General features: G+C 39.1%; 1 protein-coding gene and 1 pseudogene across 4 annotated transcripts in view; both read left to right on the top strand.

The window, feature by feature from the left end:
- Positions 1-27,432, top strand: part of YES1 (YES proto-oncogene 1, Src family tyrosine kinase) — a 92,290-nt gene that overhangs the window by 2,294 nt on the left and 62,564 nt on the right. The window lies entirely within an intron of this gene.
- Positions 13,336-13,482, top strand: LOC112437814 (U1 spliceosomal RNA; annotated as a pseudogene).

The raw sequence follows: 27,432 nt of genomic DNA on the forward strand, positions 1-27,432 counted from the left end.
TTGTCTTAAAAGTGTGTTTTTCTTCTTGATAATTGCTTCCAGCTTTCACTTTATTGGGCATGGGGCAGAGCTGTTTTAAGAAGCTCTTTGAAAATCAAGTCTGGTGTAGGGACTTTAGTTTTTGTTTTGTAATGAGTAGGACTTAACAGTTCGGATTTGGTTGAATCATTTTCTGCATAATTGATACAGGCGTGGAATAACATACTGTATAATTATAAATTATTAAAGGAAATAATGAAAGTCTTTGGTGGAAGCACAATTTTATGTCCATTTATTATGTATATACGTTCCACGGGTGTGTGTTTTCACAGTTGATTTCACATGATATGATTATAGTATCTTCAGGTATTATAACTGTAAGATTACAGTGCCAAAGATATCTTGATAATTTTAAATATTTAAACCATCCTGTTACATTTCTAAAGTTAAATTACGCACTAAGGAAAGTATTACTAAATGTATACACGTGACTGTGCATTTAAGGAAAAGTGCATGGTAAATCTAATATCTTAACTGTCACAGTGCTTGGCACACGGTGGACAGGAAGCATTTTGAATGGTCAGGTAATAAAGGAGTATCTTGTATTAGCCAAGGATCTTGTATGCATCACTTACGATTTTCATATATTGTACAATAAGAAAGTTTTACTTTAGCAAATAATATATATGGTTTTTTGGTTTTTGTTTGTTTGCTTATAAGTGTGAGACCCCTGCCACAATTGACATGTAAGAAAAGGAAGTTAAATTGTATTTTTATTTTTGGACATTAGCTAAAAGTCGGTGGAGATTTTAAATGCTGGTTGACAATTCAGAGGGTCCTACATTTGAAAAAGACAATTGCCTTTGATCTGAAAACAAAACAGTTTATATCCATGTTTCCAGGATAAAAGATAAAAGGGCTCTTAAAATATATACTCTGTTGTAACCACTGTAATGTTATAATGGCTTTAATTTCGCAGTTAGGTTTTGCTGACTTCATAAACCACAAAATTGATTCCTTTCTGTTCATCTGAAAGTGAAATTACAGCTTTGACCTGTCTTCCTGGGTTAGGTGGAATTTGTCTTGTGGTCGAAGTATAATATTAATACATGGGCTGTTTTTGTGTGTGTGTGTTAGTTCAGGAAATTCACAAGCTGAAAAATTAATGTCTATGCAAGTAAAATTTATTCATGGTATGTATTGATAAAAGAATAAATGTGCTAAAAGACTAGAAGTAAACCTGTATAAGTGAAATATTACCAACCGTTGGTGTAAGACTTACTTATTCAAAGTTGAAATTTGCATCATGTTAGACAGTAAATGATTTACTACTATGGCTAGTTTTTCTTTACAAAATCAGTGTAGACATCGTTTATTAACTCTATTAGCATTATAGTAAGAAAGAAGACTAATGCCAAAACAATTTTTTAAGTGATGCTAAGCGCTGGGGTCACCCAAACTTGGGTAATTAAAAAAAAAAAACCTGCAAGGAAATTCTGTGAACGTAAAAATAGAAGCATAGAATACCTGTGGTTCTATGAAGGGAAATATATGGGAAGAGAGAGGAGATTGTGATAGGGACCTGGCTTCTGAAGTGGTGACAAAGTTCTTTTAACCTGGTAGGAGTTACCAAGGGTATTGGTCTTAGTGTAATTCATTAAGCCCTACGTTTGTGTGCAGAATCTGTTTCTATGTTTTATTTTACATGAATTTGTTGTTTTTTTTTTTTAAGGAATCCAGTGTGTAATGTCTATATAAGGTGCTTGGTTTAAGAACATAACTTGGTGGCTGACTTTCGAACACTACCTAGGCTATCCTTTGCAAATAGGATTACATTTATTAAATCATAATTGTCATATATCAGCTGTATGTATAACTACTTTGAACACGTCAGGCTGGGCACGGTGGCTCACACCTGTAATCCCAGCACTTTGGGAGGCAGAGGGAAGGGGATCACTTGAGGCCAGGAGTTTGAGACCAGCCTGGCCAACGTGGTGAAACCCCATCTCTACTAAAAAGTACAAAAATTATCTGGGTGTGGTGGTGCACCCCTGTAATCCCAGCTACCTGGGAGGCTGAGGCACGAGAATTGCTTGAACCCGGGAGACAGAGATTGCGGTGAGCTGAGATAGTGCCACTGCATTGCGGCCTGGACAACAGAGTGAGACTGTCTCCAAAAAAAAAAAAAGTCAAATACTCCCAAATGTACAATAATTAGAGAATTTTTGGAAAAAAATTTCTAAATAAAGTTCTAGTTCGTTTTCTTTAATAACTTAATTGTTTTAATATTTTGACAGAAGACACAGGTTTTACAAAATTAAAATCTGCTTCGGCTTGTATGTTGTAAATAACCAATAGAAGATAATCAAAATGTTTATTGAACGAATGGATACTGTTCTGTCATCAAATACTCTGTTTTTCTGAAAATTACATAACATGACAATTAAAACTCAAAACTCAATTATGGCATCAAGATCGTAAGTTTTGACTTTTATCTATTTTCGGTTTTCTAGAACAGTAATTCTTTAGATCAGTAATTTCAGCCTTAGTTTTTCTATTCTTAAGAATGCCATGAAATCTCAGCATAAAATAAGTTTTTGTTTAAAGTTTATGAAGATTTACAGCACCTGAAGGATGAATATGTTTTGGTTCAAAAGGCAAATTACAGTATGGTGTTGGAGTTTCAGAAATGCAGAGAATCATTGGGTCATGCTATTTTATTTGCTTTATGTAATGGCTTGCTATTTTAGTGGTTGATATTGTGGCTTTGCATTGTTGTAGAGTTGAAGAAGAGATCTCATCTGTGCCAAATTTTTATATCACAGGAACTTTCAGTCATGTTATAAAGGTGATGTTTGTGGTGCACGCTTTGTTGTGTGAATATTTACAGGAAGTTTTAGTAAGATCTTCCATTGTTTAGAACCCTACATGGCTTAGGTCACCTTCAGTTCACATTTAAACAGTTTTATAATATAAGTATAAGTCCTATAGCGAGGCACAACTGCTTTTCTTTAAAGGAAATAATCTCTTTCTATTAAAGTGTCTTGTCTTATCGGTAGTTCGTGTATGGCTATGGTAGGGTATGTATTATCTCTTTTCTTCCTCTCAGCTGCTCCAGTGCCACAATTAGGCTGAGTATTGCTCAGCTGCAGCTGCTGGGTGATTACTAACCATCCAGCTCCTGTCTAAACTCAGAGGCAGATTTAGCAAAAGGAGCTATAGTAACAGTAGAGGGTGAAAGAGAAGAGCCAGTGCTGCCGCCAATATCATTTTCACATGTCTGTATGCCAAGGAATCGTTGGCTGCAGCAGCACTACTGTTGTCTTGGAACTAGCAGACTTGATGGCAATATATCCTGGTCTGCGTTGGGTTTACCTTTAAGATCTGAAAGCCCACTCCATGAAAGACAGAGAATCCTGTAATTTTAGAGTATAGAATAATGTACTGTTGAGGTACTAATGGACTGAGTTACAAGCCTCTGTGCCTCAACTCCTTTTCCCCCCCAAATCTAGGGTAGCAATGCCCTTCAGTTTCTCTTGTTCAAATGTACAGTAAGCTGTGAGACTGCAGGTTCCTTGAAGCATTATACTTCATTTCACTTTAAGCTGTGATTCTTAGAATTGCTTCTTTTACTGTTGTTTAGGGGAGGGGAGTAGAATTGCTGGCATATAGGTTCTTTGGACTCTACTTTCTCCTAGGAAGTGGAAGGCCTTCAAGAGGGATGACTTCTAGAATTAGCTATACATTGTATATCCGTGGTGGCTGCCTGAATTTTGCTAGTAGGAACTCTGCATTCTTTTCCTTTTGTTCTTTCTTTATCCCTGGTGTTTGAGAAGATGGACATCAACAGTTGCAAATACGTTATCAGCTATATATGGCAATCTCCAGACTGGAAGATGCCATAGGCAAATTTTGCTGCTTCTAAAATGCTGCTCAGCTTATAAATATGCCAAGCAAATAGCAGCAGTCGCATCTTTTGTGTTTTTGTGTTTTGCTTTGTTTTTGAGACAGGATCTTGCTCTGTTGCCCAGACTGGAGTGCAGTGGTGCAGTCACAGCTCACCGCAGCCTTGACCTCTGGGGCCCAAGGGATCCTCCCACTTTAGCCTCCTGAGTAGCTGGGACCACAGGTGTGCACCACCATGCCTGGCTAATTTTTTTTTTTTTTTTGACGAAGTATCACTCTACTGCCCAGGCTGGTGTGCAATGGTGCGATCTTGGCTCACTGCAACCTCTGCCTCCCAGGTTCAAGTGATTCTCCTGCCTCAGCCTCCCGAGTAGCTGGGATTGCAAGCGTGCACCACCACGCCCGGCTAATTTTTGTATTTTTAGTAGAGATGGGGTTTCACCATGTTGGCCAGACTGGAGCATGCCTGGCTAATTTTTGAATTTTTTGGAGAGATGGGGTCTCACTGTGTTGTCCAGGCTGGTCTCAAACTCTTAGGCTCCAGCAGTCCACCTGCCTGGGCCTCCCAAAATGCTGGGATTACAGGCCACCACACCCAGCCACAGCAGCGTCTTGTCCTTACTTTTACCACTACTATCTACTGAAAATCTGGAGATATTCCTTTGACTTATCTTGTCTTTGGAATTTGGTAGTTTGGGGTTTGGCATTTGGGATGGAGATTAGAGAGGATTGAGAAAAGTAGTGCTCAAACTTGTATAACCAGAGGAAGGATGAGGTACAGTTAGACCATGCATTTGAACAGTAAGAAGTACACATCATTATGGCATATACTTAGCAAGAGATTGGTGTTATGACCTCTTTGTGCTCCCACAAAACACTTATGTCAAAACACACCTCTCCTTGCACTGTAATTATTTCTTTCCATGCTTGTCTGTTATTCTTGACCTAGTATTCACTGTGTCAGGGAACTGTTTTATAGCAATCTTTGAGAACAGCCCTTAGCACAATAAATACTAAATAAATTCTGAATTGTATGTAGGGATGTGGTTCTGGGCAGATTTATATGAATTACAACTATGGACTTTTCGCAAACAAAACAAATCTTTTGAGTACACCTCTACTAAAATGTTATAAAACTAGCTTAATACTTTTTCATAGCTCGAAGTTAATTCTTTAGATTTTTGCTCTCAAGGTTTTGTTCTAGAAGGTGATTTTACAAAATAGCTTAAGCAGTCCTTCAAATACGAATTTAAAGGTCATTTTGATATTTCTAATATGAACTGAAAATTCATTGTAGTTGAAGTTAAACTAGTCTCTAGTAAGGTTTATTTTAAATAAATACGTTGTACTATTTTAGTGAAAAAAGAAAGTCCAAGTTATGCTAAAGAAAAATCCTAGATTTTTAAAAAATGCATTTGGTATCTCATCACAGTAGTGACAATCAGTATTACAATTATGACTTGTTCATATATACCTAGGACAAAAAGAAAAAGAAGTCCTGATTTTCTTGCAGTAATGTGTGTGAAGGAATGCATAATTCATAGGTATACTTTTGCTGGGTTATTGGGGGTGAGGACGGAACAGGAAGTGCTAGGAGGAAAAGTACTGACCACTGAAACTTCAAGATTGTCTGGTTTTCAGCCTCTATTCCCAGCAAAATGTGGATTCTAGGTTTTCTTCAACTGACTTAAGAGGATTTTCACTTCTCTAATTTTTTAATGTAACTTTTCAGTTTCTTAGCATTAAGTAGAAATTGGGGTGAGGTGAGGAAGTTGGTGGTGGTTGTGTATAAGTTAATACTTCACATTGTTTCCTGGCGAATGTATTGACTTCTAACTTTTGTTCTGATGTGATTAATATTTTACAGATAAGGATACTTTAAAAATAATAGCAGCCAGACATTTGGAAGGAGCAGAGAAGGCAATATGGTGTTATAAGGAAAGGACTGGAAGGTAGAGCACTATCTAGATTTTAGTTTCATTTCTGACAGTGAAGAGCTGTTTAGCCTTGGTCGATTCAGTAAACTCCCTAGGCCTTAGTTTTGCAATTTGAAACAAAAGGTAGTTGGGCCTCATGGTTTCTAATAGTTTCTCAGCTTTATATATAAATGTGTGCTCTGCCGCAGTTGAAGTTGTTACAATATAGTCATGCTCTGCCTAAGGAAGTTTCAATGATGATGATCCTGTAAGATTATAGTAGAGCTGCCCTATATAGGTGTACCATTTTTAATTTTTTTATACTGTGTAATTACTATATCTCTTCTACATTTAGTTATGTTTAAATACACAAATACTGTTACAGTTGCCTGTAGTATTCTGTACAGTTGTGTGCTGTACAGGTTTGTAGCCTGAGAGAAATAGGCCATACTATATGGCCCAAGGTTGTAGTCAGCTATACCACATAGGTTTGTGTAAGTACACTCTAGAGTGTTCACATAATGTCAAAATTGCCTAATGAGGTATTTCTCAGAATATATGTTAAGTGATGCATGACCGTATTGATAAAATTTTAAGGAAACGTTTGAGTCTAAAATTTGGAATCAAATTAGATATAAGTAAAGATTATAAAAAACTGACCTATGGACTTGGCACGGAACTTTCTCAAGCAAATTGCAGTTCTACTAATTAAGCAAACATTTATAATACTATGCTAGGTTTTTGGTTTGTGTTTGTTTGTTTGAGTCAGAGTCTCACTCTGTCGCCTAGGCTGGAGTGCAGTGGCTCGATCTCAGCTCACTACAACCTCAGCCTCCTGGGTTCAAGTGATTCTCCTGCCTCAGCCTCCCAAGTAGCTGGGATTACAGGCGTGTGCCACCATACCCGGCTAATTTTTGTGTTTTTAGTAGAGAATGGGATTTCTCCATGTTGGTCAGGCTGGTCTCCAGCTCCCTATCTCAGGTGATCCGCCCGCCTTGGCCTCCCAAAGTGCCAGGCTTACAGGCGTGAGCCACCTCAGCTGGCCTTTTTTTTTTTTTTTTGAGACTCAGTCTCACTCTATTGCCCAGGCTGGAGTGCAGTGGTGCAATCTCGGCTCACTGCAACCTCTGCCTCCTGGGTTCAAGCAATTCTCCCGGCCTCAGCCTCCTCAGTAGCTGGGATTACAGGTGTGTGCCACCACACCCAGCTAATTTTCTTATTTTTAGTGGAGATGGGGGTTTCACCATGTTGGCCAGGCTGGTCTCGAACTCCTGACCTCAGGTGATCTGCCTGCCTTGGCCTCCCAAAGTATTGGGATTACAGACGTGAGCCACTGTGCCTAGCCCAGATTTTTTTGTAATAAAATTAGAAAAATGACTTAATTATTCTGTTGAAGTGGATAGTTATGATGTCAGTTAACAAGTAATCGTGGCTATTTGAATAAAAACTTTGCAACATTATATGAGAAAAATAGCCACTATCATCAAAATTTACATTTAATTTTTTTAATTGACAAAGGTATGGACAACTTCTTCTGGATATTTGTCTTTATACACATACAGTTAATATTTAGAACAAGACAAGCATGGCATTGGAAAATGGTTAGCCTTTTAAGGTTTGTAAAATAGATTTTCTAAAACAAAGAAACTAAAATTACAGTGTTCCGAAAGTTTGTAAGTTGATGTTTTGAAAATTAGAATCTGTTTTTCCAGGAAGTCTTTTCTGTAACATAAGCCTTTTGGCCTGATTTCTAGGCAGCCCGTTGGAGTCTTATAAAAGCCTCACAAATAGGTAAAATAATACTTTGGTGGTAAAATATTTTCTGACCGATTCTCAGTTTTTGCCTTGTTTTTGTTAACTGCTGAGCTCTTTGAACAAATAAAATATTTGGCCTACAAATGCTCTGATTATGAGGTGGGTGAACCTGTAGCCTTGCCAGTCACCCTCCTTTCCCACCTTACCAGCTCCTCACTATTTAAAAATCACTGTTTCGAGTTCCCTGTTAGGAGACTCAGATTCTCCCAATAAGGCATTGCTATTAAGCTTAATTTAAGTACAGAAACTTCCCTAGGTTTCCCCACCTGCTTGCTAGTTGCAGTGAAACCTGCCTCATACTCTAACCCTGTAGGACAGTATGAGGTATAGAAAAGCTTCAAAAGATTGGGAGTAATAAACAAAAAATAGTAGAAAAGGGTTTGGGAAAATGAGGAGTGTTACAATATGGAGTTTGTAACTTTACCTTCTCTGTCCTTTTTTTATTTCCCACCTATTCACCTCACTTTGGCATTGGGTAGGGAAAGAAGAAAGCCTGTCCTACGATAGGTGCTATGCCATACTTTTATATGCATTATCACATTTGACTTGAATCTTTGAAATGTGTTTCCAAAATACACAGAAAAATTAGGAATGAGATGGGTATGTATTTTTTGTTTTTGAGACGGAGTCTCACTCTGACACCCAGGCTGGAATGAAGTGGCAAAACCTTGGCTCACTGCAACTTCTGCCTCCCAGGTTCAAGTGATCCTCCCACCTTGGTCTCTGAGTAGCTGCTGGGACCACAGTTGTGAGCCACCATGCCCAGCTAATTTTTTTTTTAATTTTTAAAATTCAAAATTTCTCACCATGTTGCTCAGACTGATCTTAAACCCCCTAGGCTCAAGGGATCCTCCCGCCTCGGCCTCCCAAAGTGCTGGCATAACAGGTGTGAGCCACCATGCCCGGCCTGTTTTTTATTTTTATTTTTTTTTAGAATAGAGACAGGGTTTCACCTTGTTGCCCAGGCTGTCTCGAACTCCTGGGTTCAAGTGATCCACTTGTCTCAACCTCCCGAAGTGCTAGGATTATAGGTGTGAGCCACTGTGCTGGGCCCCTTGAGGTAGGTATTTATTACAGATAAAGAAACTGAGAATCAGAAAGTATATATAATTTGCTAAGGTCACACAACTGGCAGAACTGGGATTTAAACCTAGGGCTGACTACAAGCCTGTTCCATATGCCATAACTTTCTTAGGAATGAGGAGCAATGATGGAAAGGGAGATTTCTTGTCTTTTTTCTTCTTCATTAAATAGTACATTTGAATTGCTGGCAGAGAATGTTCAATTAATACTTTTTTTTTTTTTTTTTTTGAGATGGAGTTTCACTCTTGTTGCCCAGGCTGGGGTGCAATGGTGCGGTCTCCACTCACTGCAACCTCTGCCTCCCAGGTTCAAGCGATTCTTCTGCCTCAGCCTCCTGAGTAGCTGGGATTACAAGCGGGTGCCACCATGCCTGGCTAATTTTTTGTATTTTTAGTCAGGCTGGTCTGGAACTCCCGACCTCAGGTGATCCACCTGCCTTGGCCTCCCAAAGTGCTGGGATTACAGGCATGAGCCACCACGCCTGGCAATACTTTCTAATTATTTTATTTTCTTTCTTTTTTAAGAGAGATGGTCTTGCTGTGTTTGCCCAAGCTGGAGTGCAGTGGCATGATCATAGCTCATTACAGCCTCGAACTCCTCGGCACAAGTAATCCTCCTGAGCAGCTAAGACTACAGGCTTGAGCCACTACACCCACCCTAGACTTTTCTTTTTAATGGAAGTAGCTTTGTGCTGCATGTTTTATAATAGATATCAGCTGTTAATTAAGGTCAGATATTAAATATATTCATTAACTGAAAAAGATGTGTTATTACACTAACAACTGTAGCAAGTGCTGTCTTTTTGTAAGTTGGGGTTTGTAATGGAAAATGATGTAGTAAGTCCAAAACATTCTTCATCTTTTTATAAAATAAGGTGTTTGTTCAGCCAGATTAACAGAGCATGTTTTCTCAATCAAGTTTCTTTTTTTCCTAAACTTAATTCATCAAAAGAATAAAGAAACATGCAAAAGATGAGTTATTACACTAAACTGTTTCAAGTGTTGCCCTTTTATAGGTTTGGGTTTGTGAAGTCTATATATTCTCTCTCTCTCTGTATATACACATACACACTCTCTATACATATATATGTAGTTTGTACTCAAATCTGTCTTCTGCCTCAAAAGCTGGATCAAATGGCTACTGTACAATATTGCCTTTATTTCTACTAATTATATCATTTATTTCTAGGTGAGTTAGTAGAAATAGATGGAAGGTCTTTATTGCCTGTTGGTTCAGTTAAAATTTCAGACGTGTTGCAGAAAGATAGCCATTTTCTAATTTGCCCTGTCAGTAGAATAGCAGTTTCCTACATACATCTTGGTACAGACTCATCAGCCATTCAAGGCTATACTTCTAGAGGAAGTGAGGATTCTTCCATACTGGCTTGTTCCTCATTCTTATAGTCTTCTATACTAGTTTGTTCGTGTAAATCATTTTTTTGAGACAGGGTGTCACTCTGTCTCCCAGGGTGGACTCCAGTTGCACAATCACTGCTAACTGCAGCCTCTTCTTCCTGGGCTCAAGCGATCCTGTCACCTCAGCCTCCCCAGTAGCTGCGACCACAGGTGTGCACCACTATGCCTGGCTAATTTTATTTTATTTTTATTTTTTATTTTTATATTTTTTTGAGATGGAGTCTCGCTCTGTTGCCCAGGCTGGAGTGCTGTGGCGTGATCTCAGCTCACTGCAACCTCCACCTCCCTGGTTCAAGCGATTCTCCTGCCTCAGCCTCCTGAGTAGCTGGGATTACAGGCACACGCCACCACGCCCAACTAATTTTTATATTTTTAGTAGAGACGGAGTTTCACCAAGTTGGCCAGGATGGTCTTGATCTCCTGACCTCGTGATCCACCCGCCTTGGCCTCCCAAAGTGCTGGGATTAGTCGTGAGCCACCACACCCAGCCTTTGTTTTTATTTTTTCCAGAGACGGGGCCGAGCATGATCCTCCCCGACCTTGGCCTCCCAGAGTGCTGAGATTATAGGCATGAGCCACCACCTCCAGCCTTGTAACTATTACTGTTATATGAACATCACTGGAAGAAGAGTCTCATCAAAAGCTACCAATGGAAATTTTATTTGCCACTCTTTTGCCACTGTGTCAAGTTCTTACATTAACAATAATTTTCTTCACCATCTTAGTAGCCTTTTCTTCTTTGGCTTCCTTTTATTTCTCCAATTGTATCTAAGAATGTACGCTTTGTCCTCCCTAATAAGCTGGAACATTGTTTTCTAGCGGGAATACTAGCTTAATTTTTGTAGCATTATTATCCCACAATATCTACAGTACAACTCCTTCACATGTTAACTCTAACAGTTTATTAAGTCTTTACATAAAGGTTGGCAGATAGGTTTCGAACTGCTGTTGTACCAACTCCAAATGACTGGAATGGCTGCCACTGGAATGTAAGCTCCGTGAGGGTAGGGATCTTAGTTTTGGTTACTAAAGTTGTTCCAAGCACATAGAACAATGACACATAGACATTTATTAAATATTTTTGATTGTAGGAACATGCAGCAGTCAGCTGGCATATTCTGCCTATCATGGGCATGAGAGAAAGAAGTAACAAGTAGTTCTTCACTAAAAGCTCATGCAGTAACCACAAATGTTTTTTACTCAAGACTCTTTGAAGTGGCAGACTTGTGCTAAACTAGTATCATTAATGCTCAGGATGAATTTCAAATAAGCATTCTACTTGAGTCTGATGGAGAAACTAAGGTTTGATGCAGTTTAATAGCTTGTAAATGTTAAAGAGCAGTATTTAGCCTAAGCATATTCACCCACTTACAATATAGGAGTTCTGTTTTTTTAATATCATATTCCATAAATATATGTTCAGCAATCATACCTTCTTTTTTTTTGTTTTTTGTTTTTGTTTGTTTGTTTGTTTTGAGACAGAGTCTCGTTCTTTAGCCCAGGCTGGAGGGCAGTGGCATGATCTCTGCCTCCTGGGTTCAAGTGATCCTCTCACCTCAGCCTCCCAAGTAGCTGAGATTACAGGTGTATGCCACCATGCCCAGCTAATTTTTGTATTTGTATTTGTGTTTTTTATTTTTAAATTAAAAATTTTTTTGAAATGGAGTCTCGCTTTGTTGCCCAGGCTGGAATGCAGTGGCGCGATCTCAGCTCACTGCTACCTCCACCTCCCAGGTTCAAGCGATTCTCCTGCCTCAGCCTCCTGAGTCGCCCATTACAGGCATGCACCGCCTTGCCTGGCTACTTTTTGTATTTTTAGTAGAGATGGGATTTCACCATGTTGGTCAGGCTGGTCTCAAACTCCTGACCTCAAGTGATCCACCCACCTTGGCCTCCCAGAGTGCTGGGATTACAGGCGTGAGCCACCGTGCCCAGCCTCACAACCATACTTCTTAAAAACTCTGGCACACATTAGTTCCTCTTATATTACATTGATATAAGCAAGTCATATGGATTTATCTGAGTGTAAGGAGAGCTGGAAAAAATAGTTTCTAGCAGGTCAGCCACCTCCCAGTGAGGGCTGCATACCATAGAAGGGGAGAATGAATTTTGGGAGAACAGGTAATTATCTCTGTCACAGAAGGGGATGAAAAGTATGGTAGTTACACAAGTTAGACATCTGTATGGAAAATACCACTTGGTTCTACAAATGTGGTTAGAATATTTGAAAGGTATGGGCATCGATGGTATCTTAATTCGGGTTACAGTATTGGTATAAAGCAAACTGGTTAGTCCAACAGCTTCTGGAAATGTGTTTCTTAAAGCAGAGCATCTGACTAATTTAATTTTATATTTGAGGTGGTAAGCTATGAAGATATTTGCTATTTTGAACTTAATTAGGATCAGTAGAAAAAAAAGCTAGTGATACGTAAATTCTAGAAAGAACCTTTGACGATAGGAGTCATGTCATCTTGGGTTTATATTAAAAGTAGCAGGAAAGACAGTTCTGGATTTTAAGATGTGTGCACTAGACTTTAGGAAACATTGGAAAACCAGTAAGAGTGAGGCTTAAAATTCTAATGGACAGTGTACCCCCTGAAGGAGTGAAAAGTCTTAAAATGCCCCAAACTTCTTATATGAAAGGTTAGGAAGCACACTGGTGGAGGGAGGGGGTCAGAGTAGAAAAGTATTATATGTCCATTTACATACCACTTCTAGTGATTGAGAACAGATACTAATTAGCCATATCAAAGAATTCCATGGGGGTAGTAGCAGGTAGAAATTAGGGTGGAGCTAAAGCGGCTCCCCTATGCATCTTCTCACCATCTCCCCTTTTCCCCCACTCTACCCCATCAGTCACTCCAACTTGGGTCTTAGTTTTTGTATTGTTTTTGTTTTAATGCATGCACTATAAGTCAGAAGGAGAAACTCATAACAAATGTCAAGTAGAAAAGAGGGTTGTGAAGCTCTTAGGATGTTGTCAGAGGATGAATAGGATTTTTACAATGACCGATGTTTCAGAAAAGGAAAAACAATATTGATGATTCTTAGAGATAAATTTATAGCTAGAGTAAGAAGTCATGAATCTATAGTTCAGGAAACTTGAAATAATAGGTGACACAGAACACATAGTTTATCTCCTTTTTATCATCTCATTTCTGAAACAAGAAGTTGCTCTGTAAATTAGAAAAACTAGAACAAACAAAAAGAAAGTAGACGATACACTTATCTGGCTGGGGAGATAGCATGATCATGAAGGTGGTTCCCAGAGTGAGGCTCATCCATTGCACTTTGGTTGTGCTGACCCCTGTGATTTCCCCAAATGCAGAATTTGTAGTAGTGAGGGACTGTGTTCGTACTTTCCCCTGTCATTTTTTGTCCTAAGAGATCATAGTGTGAAGTTTATATTATTAAAAACAAATAAATAATAAGAAAATAGTAAGAGGCATGTAGCTTTACATGAGTTCATGTCTCTAGGTCTAGAAGAATTATATCTCAAGGTTCTGAAAGATATTTCTGATACTTCCAGGGCCCTACCAGTAAGAGAGAAATCATGGAGACAGGTAGATATCTTAGAAGAATGATTAGATGATGTCTTAAAAGGTGAACGTTAATAAATGCAGACACTGAAAGTTGCCTTTGATTCCTGACAAAATTTTTAAAGTTTGTTAAAAAGATGTTTATCATTTTTAAGCAATTTGAAGATTATAAAGAAGTAATTTTTAACAGTTGTTTAGAAGTGCTTTATTGAACTACCTTGTCTCGAGTTTGAGTAAATGCTGCATATAGGTCATTGTCAGTGGTACTTTCTTGTGTTGGTGAGTGGTCAGACCTGATAAGCTTAGTTTTCTTCTAACAGTAAGGTTCAGTGATTGCTTTTCTACCTGTGTTTTGTTTTTGGTTTTGTTTTTCCTCTTTCCATAATAAAGTGTTCTAATGGCATGATAGGTGTTGCTTTTTCTTTTGGTGATAAACAGAGCCAGGGATGTTAGCAGGTTTAAAGCTCTTTCTATATTTTCCCAGTTTTTTTTAGGGGGATTGATAGAACATTGTTTTATTTTTGTTATATATATGAATAAAGATATCTTAAAATTATTTTAATTTGCTTTTTCAATTGAAGGCTACTGTGCATCTCTCCTTGTGGTGAACTGCTTGCTCATAATCTTTGCCAGTTTTACTACTGGGTTATTTGTCTTTTTCTTACAGGTTTTTAGGGACTCTTCAATATATTATAGATATTCTTTCTTTGTCTTTATGTTGCAAAGACTTTTCCATGTCTGTGCATAATGTTCCTTCTGTAACTTTTGGATTTTGTGTTTCAAGAATATTTTCTCCACTTGAAGATGATGTTAAAAATTCTACTTACAGGTTTTTGTTTTGTTTTGTCTTACAAGTCATTTAGCTCTATACTCTGGATTTTATGTATGTTGTGAGGTAATTTTTTTTTTTCCTCAGATGATATACCTTACTACTGCTAGTTATTAAATCTGTTTTCACACTGGTTCAAAATGCCACCTTTTAGTGTTTGCAAATTCTTTTTACTCTTGGGCCTGTTTCTGGGCTCTTTCTTTTTGAGGGACTTAATTGTTTATTTTATTTATTTATTTTTTGAGACAGAGTCTTCCTCTGTCACCCAGGCCAGCGCAGTGGTGCCATCTTGGCTCACTGCAACCTCCACCTCCCGGGTTCAAGTGATTCTCCTGCCTCGGCCTCCTCAGTAACTGAGACTACAGATGCCCGCCACCACGCCCGGTTAATTTTTGTATTTTTAGTAGAGACGGGTTTCACTATGTTGGGCAGGCTGGTCTTGAGCTCCTGACCTTGTGATCTGCCCGCCTTGGTCTCCCAAAGTGCTGAGATTACCAGTGTGAGCCACTGCACCCGGCCTAATTGTTTGTTTCTATGCCAATACCACATAGCTTGATGCTGTTGATTATAACCATGATAACAGCAACTAATGTGTATTGATAATTGACTGTGTGACAGTCCCTGTGATAAATACTTTAACATATTTAGCTAACTCATTTCTCACAGAACCGTCAACAGTTAAGTATTCTTGACATCTTTATTTTTACAGATAAAGAAATCTGCTTGGAGAGGTTAAATTTACTCAAATTACACGCTAGGACTGTAACCTAACTTTGTGACTCCAGAGCCTATACCCTTAACCATGAGGCTGTGATTCCTAGAAGGACAAATTTCCTGTTTTCCTTTTCAAAACTTTCTCAGCTATTCATATGCATTTACTTTTTCATGTGAACTTCATTGTGATTTTGATTTAATGTTACTTAGATTTATGTAGGAAGGATGGGCATCTTTGTAATGTACCTTCTAAAAATAAGTGATGTGTTTATTTTTTGAGATTGTCTTTTATATCCCAGTTTTATTTTCTTATATAGACTCTGAACTTTTGTTTTACTTACTCATAGGTCTTATGTGTGTGGGTGTGGGTGTGGGTGTGTGTTTAAGTTCTGGGATACATGTGCTGAACGTGCAGGTTTGTTACATGGGTATACATGTGCCATGGTGTTTTGCTTCACCTATCAACCCGTCATCTAGTCTTAAGCCCCGCATGCATTAGGTATTTGTCCTAATGCTCTCCCTCCCCTTTCCCCCACCCCCTAACAGGCCCCAGTGTGTGATGTTCCCCTCCCTGTGTCCGTGTGTTCTCATTGTTCAACTCCCACTTATAAGTGAGAACATACGGTGTTTGGTTTTCTGTTCCTGTGTTAGTTTGCTGAGGATGATGATTTCCAGCTTCATCCATGTCCTTGCAAAGGACATGAACTCATTTCTTTTTTATGGCTGCATAGTATTCCATGGTGTATAGGTGCCACATTTTCTTTATCCAGTCTATCATTGATGGGGATATGGGTTGGTTCCAAGTCTTTGCTGTTGTAAATAGTGCTGCAAGTTTATTTAGAAATAACTTCAAAGTTCAGAAAAGTTGCAAGAGTAGCACAAAGAACTGGATACCCTCCACCCAGATTTACCAGTTGTTAACATTTTGTCACATTTCCTTTATGTTTCCCTCCTTGGGTATGTGTGTATATGTGTCCCCACCACCACCATTTGAAAGTTAATTGCAAATGGCATTTCTCAGTACCCTTAAATATTTCAGTATGTATTTCCTAAAACAAGGACGTTTTCTTATACAACTGCAGTACAGTTACTGAATTCAACAAGTTCAACATCAGTATAATACAGTTACCTAATTTGCAGTTGTGGATTCAGTTATGTTCCCCAAAAGGGTCCTAACCCTCAGTACCTGTGAATGTGGCCTTATTTGGAAATAGCATCCTTTGGGAGGCCAAGGCAGGTGGATCACGAGATCAGTAGATTGAGACCATCCTGGCTAATAGGTGAAACCTTGTCTATACTAAAAATACAAAAATTAGCCAGGCATGATGGCACGCGCCTGTAGTTCGAGCAACTTGGGAGGCTGAGGCAGGAGAATTGCTTGAACCCGGGAGGCAAGGTTGCAGTGAGCCGAGATTGCACCACTGCTCTCCAGCCTGGGCGACAGAGTGAGACTCCATCTCAAAAAACAAAACAAAACAAAAACCAAAAACCCACATGTGAAGACAGACACCCAGAGAGAATGCCTTGTGACAACAGAGGCAGAAATTGGTGGGATGCACCTGTAAGCCAGGAGCACGAAGGATTGCCAGCTACCATCAGAAGCTAGGAGGAGGCAAGGAAGAATGGTATCCAGAGTGTCAGGGGGAGCATAGCCCTGCTGACACTTGAATTTTGGACATCCTGCCTCCAGAACTATGACATAATAAATTTGTTGTTTTAAGCCATTTTTTTTCTACAGCAGCCGTAGGAGGGAACAATAAAGGAAATGTGGCAAGGAAAGTAATACAGTAGTTCATACATTTTTCCAATTGTCCTAATAATATTCTTTATAACAAAAATCCAAAATCCAATCTAGAAATACATGTTGCATTTAATTGTCATGTTTCTTTAGTCTCCTTTAATCTGAACAGTTCTTCAGGCTTTATCTTTCATGACATTGATATTTTTAAAAGTTAGACTACTGGTTTTGTATAGTGTACATCGATGAGTTTTTGTTTGATGTTTCCTCATGATTTGATTTAGATTATGAATTTGAGGCAGGAGTACCACTTAAAGGCTATTATGTTCTTCAGAGTACAAGACATCAGGAGACACGCTGTGTTAGTCTATCCTACTATTGGCAGTATTAACTTTGATTACTTAGTTAAGTGATATCTGTCAGGTTTCATCACCACAAAATGAGCATATTTCTCTTTTTAATAAATTACAGATAAGGTAATAGTTTTTGCTTCCATTGATGATTCCTTGGCTGAATTAATTATTGCAGTAAGAGTTGTTCTGGGATACGTGTGCTGAATGTGTAGCTCTCTTACTCCAAGTTTAGTAGTTGGGATTCTATAAGAGAGAACCTTCCTGTCCTTATTTATTTATCAGAGTGACTTATGGATTATCTTAGTCAACTAGTTGTAATCTGTTAGTGTCACCATTTTTTTTTCTTGATGCTCAAATTCTATGCTTGGTCAGCAAGAGCCTCTTCAAACTAGCTCCTATGTACTTTTGATAGATCCCTATCATTTGTTGAGTACTACTTTATAACTATTTTTGGTATATTACAAAACTACTTATTTCTCAATATATTTTTGTAGCTGCTCTATAGAAATCTGTGTCTGATAGCTTTTCAGTTAATTCTCTTACTTTTTTTGTGTAAGGGATCATGCAGGTCAGACACAGTGGCTCACACCTGTAATCCAAGTGCTTTGGGAGACTGAGGTGGGAAGATCACTTGAGCCCAGGAGTTTGAGACCAGCCTGAGCAATTTAGTGAGACCCCATCTCTGCAAAAAATTAAAAAATTAGTTGGGTGTAGTGGCAGATGCCTGTAGCCCTAGCTACTCAGGAGGCTGAGATGGGAGGATTGCTTAAGACCAGAAGTTCGAGGCTGTAGTGAGCGATGATCATGCCACTGCACTGTAGCCTGGGTGACAGAGTGAAACCTCATTTCAGGTAATAATTATAATGGCCGGGCGCGGTGGCTCACGCCTGTAATCCCAGCACTTTGGGAGGCCGAGGTGGGTGGATCACGAGGTCTGGAGTTTGAGACCATCCTGGCCAACATGGTGAAACCCTGTCTCTACTAAAAATACAAAAAATCATCCAGGCATGGTGGCACGCGCCTGTAGTCCCAGCTACTTGGCAGGCTGAGGCAGGAGAATCGCTTGAACCCGGGAGGTGGAGGTTGCAGTGAGCCCAGATCGCACCACTGCACTCCAGCCTGGTGACACAGTGAGACTCTGTCTGAAAAAAAAAAAAAAACCAATAATAATAATAATTATAATGAACCTTAAGACTCTTTCTATTGTTTGCCATTAAGCTGTGATGCCAAAGTTGACTTGAACTTTATAGATATATAATATCATGGAAGGATTCCTCTATTTTTAGTTCATGAGAGTTATTAAAAAGTAGGGGTGGGTGTTGATTTAAGCTTTTTTTTCCCCCTTGGCTTTTATTGAGATAAATAACTTTTCTTCTTTTTCTTTCTTTTTTAAATTTTTTTTAAAAATAGAGACAAGGTCTCTCTATGTTGCCCAGGCTGATCTTGAACTCCTGGCCTCAAGCAATCCTCCCTTCTCAGCCTTCCAAAGTGCTGGGATTAAAGGTTTGAGCCACTGCACATGGCTGCTGCTGCTGCTGCTCCTGCTGCTCCTCCTTCACATATATATATATATATATATATGAATGTGTGTGCATATATATATGTATGTATATATGTATATACACACACACATATACAGAGGGAGAGAGAGAGAGATGGAGTCTCACTGTGTTTCTGAGGCTGGAGTATAGTGCTATTCACAGGTGTGACTATGGCACACTACAGCCTTGAATTCCTGGCCTCCTGCCTCAGCCTCCAGAGTAGCTGGGACTACAGATGTGTGCAGCTGCACCTGACTTCTTTATTTTTTATTTTATTTTTTTAAACCCAAACCCAAAATGGTAAATATGACTTCTTTATTTGTTTGTTTGTTTGTTTTTCGAGATGAAGTCTCACTCTGTCATCCAGGCTGGAGTACAGTGGCACAATCTCAGCTCACTGCACCCTCTGCCTCCTGGGTTGAAACAATTCTCCTGCCTCAGCCTCTGGAGTAGCTGGGATTACAGGCACGTGCCACCACACTTGGCTAAACTTCCTTATTTTTTAATATGGTGAATTAATATTATTAATAGACCCTAAAACTAAACCATTCTTGCATACTGAGAATACACTATTTTTTTTTAGTAGAAAAGCATAGAACAGTGGTTATGAACACTCCCCAGTATAATAGATGAGTACTTGAAATGTGGCTAGTCCAAATTGAGATGTACTGTAAGTGTAAAATACACACCCGATTTCGAGTAGCTGGGCTCACAGGTGCACGCCAACACCCCCAGCTGATTCTTGTATTTTTAGTAGAGGCGGGGTTTCACCATGTTGGCCAGGCTGTTCTCAAACTCCTGACCTCGAGTAATCCACCTGCCTCAGCCTCCCAAAGTGCTGGGATTACAGACGTGAGCCACCACGCCTGGTGCAGTACACACCAGATTTTAATATGGTAAAAAGAATGTAGAATAATTCAACTATTAAATATTAATTGCATGTTGATAACATTTTTGATACAGTAGGTTAAATAAGATATTAAAATTAATCTCTTTCTGTTTTACGTTTTTAAATGTGGCTACTGGAAAATTTAAAATTGCATATGTGGTTTGTATTTGTGGTTCACATTATATTTCTATTGGACAGTACTGTTCTGGAGCTAAATTGCCTGAGAGTATCTTTGACCTTAGACTAGTTACCTATTCTGTGTGCCTTAGTTTCTTCATCTTTAAGGAGTGAGTAAAAATAGTCCTTAACTGAAAGGGTGGTTGTAAGGATTAAATGTGTTAGTATACACAAGAGTACTTAGGATAGTATTTAGCACATAGCAGCCACCTAATGTTATCTGTTACTATTCTTAATAAGAATGCAAGCTGCATGATGCCTGGGACATTTTGTTCACTGTTGCATCTCTACTTTCTAGACCTTCTTTTTTTTTTTCTTTTTTTTTTCTTCTTCAAGTTTCACTCTTGTTGGCCAGGCTGGAGTAATGGCACAATCTTGGCTCACTGCAACCTCCGCCTCCTGGACTCAAGCGATTCTCCTGCCTCAGCCTCCCGAGAAGCTGGGATTACAAACGCGCACCACCACGCCCGGCTAATTTTTGTATTTTTAATAGAGATGGGGTTTCACCATGTTGGCCAGGCTGGTATCGAACTCTTGACCTCAGATGATCCACCCGCCTTGGCCTTCCAAAATGCTGGGATTATAGGCTTGAGCCACTGCACCCAGCCTAGACTTTCAAAAAATTTTTTTTTGAATTAATGAATGAATATAGAGAATTTCTGAGAAACCTCAGTAACAGTTGGGAAGGAGCTCTTTTGATAACCCCAGATGTCTGTTGTAAGGATACTACAACCAAGAAAGCATCCTGTAATACCCATGAAATACATAATATTTGTGCTTTTCTGGTAGTTTTTTAAAACAAGATTTAAACTATTTTAGTGGTTATTGCTTTATTTAGGTCTCCTATCTTTTAACTGAGTTATTTTTATTAATTTTTATTTGCCTAGTTAGCCATTTTATCTAGTTCTGAAAACTTTATTGGCAGGAGTTATACAAAGTTACCACTTTCTTTTCAAATCATCTGTGTCTCTAGTACCCTTCTCATACCTAACACTGTGTACTCTCCCTTTGTGTTTCTTGTTTATGATGAAATCTAGTGATTTATCTGTTTCATTGATGTTTATTTGTAAACTATACTAGATTTTTTGTTATAATAGGAAATTAAAAGAAAAGGTAATGAATTAGAAACGAGAAACAGAAATCTCAGTATGATTTACAAATAAAAATCCTTTTGGGAGGTTACCCCCGCCAGCCCTGAGACGGAGTTTTACTCTTGTTGCCGAGGCTAGAGTTCAGTGACGCCATCTGGGCTCATTGCAACCTCCGCCTCTCGGGTTCAAGCAATTCTCCTGCCTCAGCTTCCCAAGTAGCTGGAGTTACAGGCACGTGCCACCACGCCTGGCTAATTTTTAGTAGAGACAGGGTTTCACCATGTTGGCCAGGCTCATCTCAAACTCCTGACCTCAGGTGATCCGCCTACCTTGGTCTCCCAAAGTGCTGGGATTACAGGCATGAGCCACTGCACTGGGCCGGGAATCTTTTGTTTATTTTATTTTATTTATTTGTATGAGACGGAGTTTTGCTCTTGTTGCCCAGCCTGGTGCAATGGCACAATCTCAGCTCACTGCATCCTCAACCTCCCTGGTTCAAGCAGTTCTCCTGCCTCAGCCTCCAAGTAGCTGGGATTACAGTCATGTGCCACCATGCCCAGCTAATTTTTTGTATTTGATAGAGACGGGGTTTCACCACGTTGATCAGGCTGGTCTCAAACTTCTGACCTCAGGCGATCTGCCTGCCTCGGCCTCCCAAAGTGCTGGGATTACAGGCTTGAGCCACTGTGCCTGGCCATTTTTTTTTTTAGATTGTAAATTCTCCTAATTTTGTTTCCTCCTAAATTCCTCAATTCATTTGTTTATGTTATTTCCTTTTTAGTAACAGGTGTATAAGTATCTGAAATTTGCTCTGAATACAACCTTTGCTGTAGTTCATTGATGTAGAACGTTGTTGGGTTTTTTTGTTTTGGGGGTTTTTGTTTTTGTTTTGAGACAGAGTCTTGCTCTCTTGCCTAGGCTGAAGTGCAATGGCATAGTCACCATTCATTGCAGCCTTGACCTCCTGAGCTCAAGTGATCCTCCTACCTTTGCCTCTCAAGTAGTTGGGACTACAGGCCTGTACTACCACACTTGGCTAATTTTTAAATTTTCTGTAGAGACAGGATCTCCCTATGTTGCCCAGGCTGATCTTGAACTCCTGGGCTCAAGCCATCCTCTCACCTCAGCCTCCCAAAGTGTTGGGATTACATGTGTGAGTCACCATGCCTCGCAAAGTTGTTCTTTTATAATTGTGGGTTTTGTTCTCTCTTTGACATAAGTGTATTGGGTCATGAATATTTTAATATAGTCATCTCACTTAAGAAAACTTTGAAAAAATACCTTGTGTACCATTTCCTTAGGTTTTATAGCATATATTCTGTTATCAGTACTCAATGAATGCCAAACAACAGTGTGGAAAATTGTTTCCAATCAGAAGCAACTAAAGCATGTATAGGTAATTTCATGGAATTTAAAATATCCATTCTCAAACTAATAATGTTATAAAATGGGGGCCATAATATGATAAATCTTTATATAATTCAATTCAACAAACTTTTTTACATGCTCTGAGCAAGGAAATACTTCTCATACTGTTTTTGTTTGTTTGAGACAGTCTTTAACTCTGTTATCCAGGCTGGAGTGCAGTGGAGAGATCTTGGTTCACTGCAACCTCTGCCTCCTGGGTTCAAGTGATTCTCCTGCCTCAGCCTCCCAAGTAGCTGGCACTACAGGCACACACCACCACGTCTGGCTAATTTTTAAAAATATATTTTTAGTAGAGACAGGGTTTCACCACATTGGCCAGGCCGGTATCAAACTCCTGGCTTCAAGTGATCTATCCACCTTGGCCTCCCAAAGTGCCGGGGATTACAGGCGTGAGCCACTGCGCCTATCCTTAATACTGTTTTAAGAGCACAAAGTAGTATCAGGATTACAAAAATTCTTAATGTTGTTGCATTCTAAAATAGTTTTCCGCAGAATATTAGTGCCTTTCTAGGTGGAAACTTCCATACGTGTATGTGCTAAACTTTGAAAATCAAAAGGTTTTATTTTTTAATAAAACAAAAATTTTTAAATATATACACATCGTTATTATGTACATATTTTAAACAATGATTTTAGGGTTGAAATAGTGTAGCCAGAAGTAAGCCCTATTTCAGAAATACGAAGTTCTGGTTTTAATTTTTAGGTCATCCTAAGGAATGAAAAGCTGAATGTAAATGATCATTTTATAGCCCAAGCTAAAAGGCTCCCCATGTAATATGAAAATAGAAAGGAAACATGAACTTTTTTGAATCAAAAACTTTGTATCTCTTTTTAATATAACAGCTTTATTGAACTAGAATAAAACCATTCATGCTATTTCCATATTAATTTTTTTACTTCATTATTTCACTCCAAAAAGCCAAAGGAGGCAAGTTCATATAGTTGGGAGATTAAACATGTAAATGGATGTGAAGAGTCAGAATATAAATATGAGGAATGGCTGGAAACAGTCAGTGTGCATCCTGCCTTTCTCATATACGTGCTGTTTTCCTGTCTCCCAGCGTTGATGCCTTACCTGGACATTTCGAGGCTAGAGCAGTTGTTGAACTCCAGAGCATTATCAAGTCTTCACAGCTTAAAAACAGGTGCAGATAACTAGTAAATTAATTTGATATATGTCAATCTATGGATTAATATCAATCTTTTTTATCCCCACTCTCTTCAATTAAAAAAATAGATTCAAACATTAATTTTTGATCAGTATTTATCATTTGGGTCAGGTCCTAAATGTTGATGGGGAAAAGAATTGATAATTCAACAGAATTTTTTTTTTTTTTTTTTTGAGACAGAGTCTCACTCTGTTGCCCAGGCTGAAGTGCAGTGGCACGATTTCGGCTCACTGCAACCTCCGCCTCCCAGGTTAAAGTGACTCTTCTGCCTTAGCCTCCGGAGTAGCTGGAATTACAGGCACGCACCAGCATGCCCAGCCAATCTTTGTATTTTTAGTAGAGATGAGATTTCGCCATGTTGGCCAGGTTGGTCTCGAACTCCTGACCTTCAGTGATCCACCTGGCTTGGCCTCCGAAATTGCTGGGATTACAGGTGTGAGCCACCGCACCCAGCCCAACAAATTTTTTAAAATACAGTATGTATCAGCTGGGCGCGGTGGCTCATGCCTGTACCCCAGCATTTTGGGAGGCCGAGGCGGGCGGACCACCTGAGGTCAGGAGTTTGAGGCCAGCCTGGTCAATATGGTGAAACCCATCTCTACTAAAAATACAAAAATTAGCCGGGCTTGGTGGTGGGCACCTGTAGTCCCAGCTACTCTGGAGGCTGAGGCAGGAGAATCTCTTGAACCCGGGAGGTGGAGGTTTTAGTGAGCTGAGATTGTGCCACTGCACTCCTCCAGCCTGGGCCACAGAGCGAGACTCTGTCTCAAAAAAAAAAAAAAAAAGAAAAAAAAAGACAGTATGTATCACAGTTTTTTAAAAAACATAATTTTGGCCATCTTTTCTATCAATATTCATATATAGTCAGTTCTCATTATTTGTGCTAGTTATGTTCTATAAAATTACGAATAACTACCTAATCAAAGACTGAACCATTCCTCCTAGAGGGAATACAGGCTTAGGTTCCTATGAGCTTTTTTAAATAAATCATATAACCTTGTTATATGTGTGTTTCTGTTCAAAGATGCCTTATATATATTAAAATGTAAATGGAATGAAGTCCTTCAGAACATGCAGGTATATTTGACTTTATGGTAGAGATATGGTCCTTGGAGCTTGACCATATAAAAACTTGATGTGCAGCAAATCCTATTTTCCCGTACATTCTTATTCAGGTGGCTCTTAGTTTCCTATTTCCAAGTGGAAACAATAGCAGTTGCTAAATAATGCAGAAATTGATATTATCAATTGTTATTGCCACCCTGAACTGATATGGTATTAATTTTGGCAAGCAGGTGAATTCATAAATACGGAATTCAAAATAATGAGGAGCAACTCTGTGTGTGTGTGTGTGTGTGTGTGTGTGTGTGTGTGTATGTATGTATGGACTTATTAATGATGATGTTTATAGTAACGAATGTTGCAAAGTGCCTTCTAGGCTAACCACAACAATAGGCAAAGATTCTGTTTTAGGTTTCCTTAGCTCTCTTGCCAGTGTCCCTCAAACTTGACACTCTTATGTGAAGCTCCCCTTCCTCCTACTCTAGGGAGGAAGAAAAAAGGGAAAAAGTCTCCATGTTTGATATTGTGACAAAGAAGGAAGTCAACCCCCACCCCCACCTCCACCCCATCTTCTATCTTTTGAGTCCTGGTGATTTGAGTAATTCCTGTGTGGAGACCAGCTTCCTGCCAAATTCTCATTTAGAGGTTATTTGAAGAACAATTGCATCTTAGGGTTTCTTAGTTTATTTTGTGTTGCTATAACAGTACCACAGATTTGGTAATTTATAAAGAAGAGAAATTTACTTCTCACAGTTCTGGAGGCTGGGAGGTCCAATACCAAAGTGCTGACATCTGGCAAGGGCCTTCTTCTTGCTGTGTTATCTCATGGTGGAAGGCGAGAGGCTGAGAGAGGGTTAGAGTGAGGGAGAGAGAGAAACTCACTTTAAAAAGACAGTGTCACTCTTTTGCCCAGGCTGGAGTGCAGTGGCACAATCCTGGCTCACTGCAGCCTTGAACTCCTGGCCTCAAGTGTTCCTCCCTACTTCAGCCTCCCAAGTAGCTGGGACTACTGGTGCTCAACAGCGCCTGGCTTTTTTTTTTTTTTTTTTCCTTTTGTAGAGACAAGGTCTCACTGGGCTTAGACTGGTCTTGACGGACCGGCTTTTATAACAAACCCACTCCCATGATGGTGACATTAACCCCTTCAGAGGGCACAGTCCTCATAACCTGTTTACATCTTAAAGATCCCACCTCTCAACACTGTTGCATTGTGGATTAAGCTTCCAACACGTGAACTTTGGGGGCATATTCAAACCATAGCATAGACTATCATCTGAACAGGCTGGATGTAATGCCAACCACAGCCCTACTACCAGAATTCAGACCTTTTATAGTGCTTCTCTCTCCTTCCAGCTACTTAGAACAAGCCCAGCTTTACTTGTTCCTCTTTCTCCCCCCTAACACTCAGTATTATACTTCAGAAGCTTGGTAAGAAAGGGGAAGATGATATCTCTTATTGACTTGTTTCCTTTTAAGACCTATTTAGATAGATGAGTTAACTCCATTGACTCAATGACTTGGTTTTACTTTGAGAGTTAATAATTTCCACCAGTGTCCAACATTTTGGCTTCCCTGGGCCATATTGGAATAAGAATTGTCTTGGGCCACACATAAAATACAATAAAACTAACGATAGCTGATGAGGTTAAAAAAAAAAAAAAAAGGTCTGTGCATAACTTTTGTGATATCCGCCACCACAGATAAGCAAAATAGCCCTCACATTCAAAGGGTTGGACACTCGTGATCCTCCTAATTTAACAGTTATGTTGCTTAGTATGGAAGCATACTGACTCTCTGAACCCTAACAGATGAGCATGAGCATGATTGTTGTAGTATACTGATTATAAGCATGGGTACTGTGGTAGGCAGCATCTTGACTCCCCAGAGATGTCCATGTTCTGTGAATTCTCGGAACCTTTGAATATATTAGGTTACATGGTAAAGAGGAGTTACAGTTGCAGGTAGAGTTAAAGTTCCTGATAAACTGATTTTGAAATAGAGAGTTTATCCTGGCTTATCCAGGTAGGCATAATAGAGTAACAATGGTTTTTAAGAGTGGAAGAGAAAAGCAGGAAAGTCAAGGAAATGTAACAACAAAGCAGCATCAGAAAGAGACAACATTCCAGGCCTTAAAGGTGGAAGGAGTCTGTGAGCCAAGGAATGTGGGCAGCCCCCACAAGCTAGAAAGGGCAAGAACTGATTTTCTCTTTGAATCTCCAGAAGGAAATGCAGCCCTGCTGACACCTTGATTTTAGTCCGGGGACACCGGTGTCAGACTTCTGAACTGTAAGATAAATACGTTTGTATTGTTTTAAGCCACTAAATTTGTGGTAATTTGTTGTAGCAGCAATAATTAATGGACACTGAGCTGAAATATTCTGAGTTCATTCTCAGCTTCTGACTCTGTCACTTACTAGTTTTGTGACATAGAACCAAAAACTATTTAACGTCTCCGGCCTTAGTTTCCTCATCTGTAAAACAGAGATAATAACAACACATATCTTCAGTGGTTATTGCCTGGATTAAATCAGTTAGTGCATCCAATGTACACACTTAGATACATCTTTATTATTTATATTTTAATATGGTGAGCATATAGAAAACTTGTAATGAAAACAATAATTGAATTATTCATCTTAATTCTTCTTAAATATGAGAATAAATTAGACATTTTATTTAGTAACTGTCCCATGGACATTTAAAATTACAAGAAAAGTTTGGCCATATGTATGACAACATGTGTGTTGAAATGAATATTTTTTTGCCAGTATGAAATTTGGGGAAATTC

The sequence above is a fragment of the Pan paniscus genome, chromosome 17, assembly GCF_029289425.2.
Source record: "Pan paniscus chromosome 17, NHGRI_mPanPan1-v2.0_pri, whole genome shotgun sequence".
NCBI classification, from domain to species: Eukaryota; Metazoa; Chordata; class Mammalia; order Primates; family Hominidae; genus Pan; species Pan paniscus.